Below are 6,073 nucleotides of genomic sequence, written 5' to 3'. Positions count from 1 at the left end.
AGTGCCAGATCACATTGGATCACCTAATTTGGGTATCTTTTCCCAAGAACATTATAGATAACTTTAAATGGAAAGTAAAATTCAGAATTGGTTATCTAATTTCTTCTTTATTTACAGCTAGAGGGCAGACAAACTACAAGGCCACCTGATGAGATTATACAGTTCTCCACATATTCAGAGTTAAGTGACTGTTATGGCAGCTGTAATTATTTTGGGTGAAAAGTCATACATATTTTGTTTTTCTTTTGCCTTAGAAAGTTTTAAGATTTTTTTTCAGGATAATGAAATCTGCTATGTTGTTAGCAAGATTTATATGAAGGAAAACTTGCCAGTTTTCGCCTACTACTAATCCTAAATCTGTTTCAGTCTAGGTAGTACAGTATGTACTGTTGCTTTCAAGCAGAGAAGTCTGTTTCACACAGAAAAAGAAAAAAAAACATCTCTCTCCTTATGGCCCTCGGTTTGTCCTTAGGATGTTGGGCATTTTGAAGTGGACATAAAATCCAGTACATTTTTCATAATCTCAAAGTACATTTATTCTTTGATTAGCTATGTTAGTCTTTTAGTTCCTCAACATCATAATAAAAGAAATTAAAGCAGTTGTTTGTGAAGATGGAATATATGTTAGCCAGAGAATTTCATCGTATGTATTTACAATATGAGTTTTAAAACTAAGTTTAAAAATTATATCAAGTTATACTTAAAATATCTTACAGCTTATTTTGACAGTGCCAATATTGCTAGGCTATTATGTTTGCTTATGTTTTTTTAAAGTTAAACATTATAATTTATCTTTGGATTTTTATCAGGCAAAGACAATTTTGATTTTATCTTTATGCTGAAGTTTTGAAACCCTTGCTTCTAGAACATTGTGCAAGTAAACACATCTATAAATACTAAGAATTAGACTGTTTTAAAATATCTATTATCATAGCCTGAATATTTATGATTCTCACTTCCAAGAATTGATTAAACACACGTAAACACACACACATACACTCCACCCATAACTGTGATTTTACAGAAATTTTATGATCAAGATTTAGAAGTGAATTTTATGGACATAATCTGTATGGTAAAAAAGTAAATAACAATTTAGATCACTGGGAGAAATGCATTTGATGATAGTTAGCACTATTGCTTTTAATTAGGAAGAAGAACAATATTATTATTTAGAGATAATGTAATTTTATCCCCAGAAAACTCAAGGTAATTTAATGAAAATCTAATTGGGAAAATAATAGAGTGAGCAATGATGAGGCTGACTACATAATTAACATATTTAATTATACTTAAATTTAATTATATTTAATAGAATTAATAAATTCCCTATGTATGTACGGTAATTAGTGACTGAATATAATAGAAAAAAATAACCTATAAATTCCATTTAAAAACAATAACAGTTCCTCATAAAATACCTAGATATACCTTTGAAAAATGTGCAAAGAGGAGTGAGGGAGGGAGGGAGGAAAAGAGAGTGAGGGAAAGAGAGAAAAGAAGAAAAGGAAGAAAACTAGACTACAACTTCAGACATTTTACCAATTAATTCCAGGTAGAACCAATATTTAACTATTAAAAATTGGCATTATAAAAGTTCTAAAAATATGTAAATATGTTTTTCAAATAATTTTTAGTAAGAGAAGTTTTTTAATGATTATATGGTTATAATAATAAATTATTTTTAATAGATCATTTTGACTATATTGCATTTTAAAAAAATAAAATGTTGGTCTGGCACAGTGGCTCACACCTATAATCCCAGCAGTTTGGGAGGCCAAGGTGGGTGGAGCACCTGAGGTCAGGAGTTTAACACCAGCCTGGCCAACATGGTGAAACCCCATCTTTACTAAAAATACAAAAATTAGCTGGGTTTGGTGATGCATGCTTGTGATCCCAGCTGCTTGGGAGGCTGAGGCAGGAGAATCACTTGAACCCAAGAGGCAGAGGTTGCAGTGAGCTGAGACTGTGCCACTGCACTCCAGCCTAGGCAACAGAGCAAGACTCCATCTCAAAAATAAAACAAAATTTCTATATAATAATATTCCGTTTAAATGGTTGAAAGTTGAATGAAAAATTGGAAAAAGTTTTAGCAACCTATACGGTAGTCTTCGCATTCTTAATATGTAGTCTCAGACATGATTAATTTAGTGGAGAAAAAAAGGCTCAAATGGAAACATTATTCAAATGCATGAAGGGTTAATTCACAAAAGAATAAAAATAAATGATCAGTAAATAGATATTCACCTATTACACATCATGTAATTTTTACCTAATTAACCAGCATTCACAGTTCAATTGTGTCACTCCCATTTCTTAAACATATATAATCTAAAAATTTTTTAGATATTTTTTAAGATTGATGAGTTTTCAGCATTTTCTTTATCACTTGTTTTTAATATGCACATAGGTCTTGTTAATAGATAAAGTTTTAATGTAGGATTTCTTTCTTGTACTCCAAGTTTAAAATATAACAGTGGATGTTTTTATTATAACAAATAACATGCTCATAGAATTGTGTTGTTCTTATTCTGTCCAGGTTATTCATAACAATTTTCTAAAATATTCAGACATAAAAATAAATAGTGCAATAATGAATGCTAAATATTTCATGGAAAAATCAAAGGCAGTGTTTCAATTTGGCAGAAGATAGACATTGGATTATTACTTGATTACATTGTGTTCCCTTCTACCAAGTTCTGGAAAAGATGTTCCTGCTTTTGGCAAGAAGACTAATATTAATATATTCAACAATTCCAGGTTACATTTTAAATTTTTTCATGTGGTTTTCATAGATCATCCTCAATGTGAAATTCTTCATATCATATTTTCCTAATGAAAAAAATGATACTTTTGCCATAACACAAGGTGATACACCACCTTCACAAAATCATATTTATTTTGCTGTTAAAAAGGAAATTTGTGCAAGTTCAAGTAGCCTAAAATTTATTACTTCTCTTTCAAGACAACTTTATTATGCCAAGTGCCTCTCCTGTGGTAGGGCTGAAACCGGTGCTCTCACAGTATTGGCTAACGTGCGAAAGGGTAGATACGCGTTTTCTTCATAATGATAGTATTGTAAATATTCTTGAGGCAACAACCGACTGAACAATTGTCTTATGCTGTGTTACAGCCATAACATAATGTGACAGTGACATGCAAAACATATTAAATGCAATATGAGCTCAGCAATTGTTACTTGCTGCAGGGACACAAATGTAACAAGCAGTTTACTACTATTATTCTTTATGAAAACATATAGTACTGGTGAAGATAGTATATCCAGCAGTCTGTGAGTTTAATATGAATACTGCAGTGACAGCAACAAGTCAATCATGTGATTTTTTTTTTTTTTTTTTTTTTTTTGAGACGGAGTCTCGTACTGTCCCCCTGGACTGGAGTGCAGTGGTGCCATCTCAGGTCACTGCAACCTCTGCCTCCTGGGTTCACGTGATTCTCCTGCCTTAGCCCCCTGAGTAACTGGGATTATAGGTACACACCACCACACCCGTCTAATTTTTTGTGTTTTTAATAGAGGCGAGGTTTCACTATTTTGACCACACTGGTCTCAAACTTCCCACCTTGTGATCTGCCTGCCTCAGCCTCCCAAAGTGCTGGGATTACAGCCATGAGATATCAAGCCCGGCCAATGATGTGACATAATCTATGAAATCTCTGCCCTGGAGCCCTCAGGGTTTTAGTGGACACCAAAACAGGACGACTACTTGCCATTGTTTTTTAATTTGGGCAAGTTTTTAAAAAAATATTAATATTATTAGATTTTTTAAATTCATTACATGAAAGTGATACATGCTTAGACTGGTGCGTGGTATAAGTAAATGTTCAGTAAGTGTCAGCTATGATTATTGTTGTTGTTTCAGAGAAAACCGAGGTTTATGTGGGAAACTATTGTTTAAGTGTGTGGAAATTTGGACCTACTGGTGTCTCTGCCTCTGTCACTTGAAGTCACAGCTTCACTGTGAAATTGTGAGCTTAACATACACTCACAAGCTGAGGATTGTGCAGTTTTTAAAGTGCAAATCAGATCACGCCAGTGGGGTGGTTCATTTTGCTTTGTCTAATACAGAAAAATAGAGGTCAACCTTGTGGCCTCCACGTTAGCCTCCCTGCTGCCACACCTTGCCACCACCTCCCGTCCGCAGAGCTGTTCCAGACTCCTAGCCAGCCTGGAGTGTGCTCTGCTTTGGCATCCACCCAAGCTGTCCTCTCTGTCTGGAATAGCCCCTTCTTTTCCACTCCCATTTACCAGGTCCTGGTCTCACCCTTTCAAATGTGACTTCAGGAAAGTTGGTCCGGACTCCACCTATTCCAGTTCAGTATTGAGGCAGTTGCAGGGGAGTGGGTTGAGATAACAGTTCTTTCTTTTGAATGTCCTGCCATTCTTAATGACATGCATCAGATTTGCAGTTTTTATCTGCCTTGCTTGCTGAAGTGAAGCAGGGTAAAGAGTAGGCCAATGGCGGTTTCTCCATGCTCCATCTGCAGTGCCCAGCCACACACCTGGCTCAGTGAGAGTTGAGCAACTGAACAACTGAATGAGGAATAAACCGATGATTTCAAGTCAGCTTAAGATTGCACATGTCAGCTGGGCATGGTGGCTCATGCCTGTAATCCCAATACTTTGTGAGGCTGAGGTGGGAGTATTACTTGAGCCTAGGAGGTCCAAGGGTGCAGTGAGCTATGATCTCACCACTGCACTCCAGCAGGGGCAACAGAGCAAGACCCTGTCTCTTTGATTAAAAAATCAAAATAAAAAAAAATTCTACATTTTACCTTCAGCCTGTGGACAGGATTACAACAAGGCATTCCCAGGAGAAGAAATGTGTTCTGAGCTCTGCAACAAAGAATAATCCATAACCTTTCTTAAATATGCTTACATGTCCCTGAATTTGCATTCCTTTCCATCAGCTCTTGGCTTTTAAGACAGATAAGGTATTGGAAGCTGAGATACAACCTAGCTGCTAAAGGAAACATATTATTTCCACATTCTAAATATGCAGCCTAAACAAACTGCATGACCAGTTTCAAGCATTTCTGTTGCTAGTTTGTTGACTCTGAATTTATTGTGCCATCTCTGATCTCCAGTTTTACTGAAAATCTGAGGACTGTGGAACTCCCATAGACTGGGCATTTTAAAATTTCTTCCACACCAAAAGCCTTTAACTCTGATTTAGAGATGACAAACAGAGGTTGTAGCTCTGCATAAATAGTGCATGGGAAATATTAATCATTATTGTCCTTGTCCTTTGTGGCCCCCAACATTTATACTTTGAAATAAGAGATACAGGGTACAGCTGAGGTAAATCTTCTGAAACTTGTTGACAAAATCCAGATTGTCTGTGCTTAGTGCCTCACAGAATCCGGTTTCTTGTTCTTTCTGATACATTTAACGTCTTTCTCCCTAGCTTTCCTGGGAAAATTTTCAAGTGTTTTAACAGCATTGTCATGGGTGTATGTGTGTATGCATGCACGCATGTGTGTGTTTTTAATTGCATGATTCTTTTCAAGTGCCTGTGTAATTGTTCCAAGTCCTAAATAGCAATTTATGCCTACATAACCACATAGGGATGTTGGATATTGGCAGTGTCTTTCCAGTGGAAGATTCAGATTCTTGGTTTGATAGGCCCATCCTTGATAGAACATGGGTGTGTCAATGTTCAGAGACATGGAACATATGAGCAGAGAGGATGAGGAAACACACAGGAAGGCTAAAGAACTAAGGAAAAAGCAGCAGGATATGGCCTTCTGAAAGCCCAGGGGGAAAGGTGTGGAATGGAGAGAAATCACCTGCCACAGATAATTTAAATCAGTTGAGCAATGAGCATTAGTGGCTGCATCAACCTAACTTAAAATAAAATAACCTTTCCTAAGCTCACTTCTATTTTAAATATTTACAACTTCTTGGACAAGCACCAAGCATTGTTACTTCGAATATAGAAAGACAGTATTTTCATAAAATTTCCATAAAACTCCCTTCTTGAGAGTTGATGGTACTCCATCCTGTTCTAGCATTTTGGAATTAATAGAAATTAATGGACACCTTGCATTACTG

At 36.0% G+C, this 6,073-nt stretch overlaps 1 protein-coding gene across 2 annotated transcripts in view; it reads left to right on the top strand.

The window, feature by feature from the left end:
* FAM155A (family with sequence similarity 155 member A) overlaps positions 1 to 6,073 on the top strand; it is a 669,060-nt gene that overhangs the window by 428,358 nt on the left and 234,629 nt on the right. The window lies entirely within an intron of this gene.

Source organism: Sapajus apella, unplaced genomic scaffold, assembly GCF_009761245.1.
Source record: "Sapajus apella isolate SASKATOON/1434 unplaced genomic scaffold, GSC_monkey_1.0 scaffold60, whole genome shotgun sequence".
NCBI lineage: Eukaryota > Metazoa > Chordata > Mammalia > Primates > Cebidae > Sapajus > Sapajus apella.
This window is presented reverse-complemented; position numbering and strand designations above follow the sequence as displayed.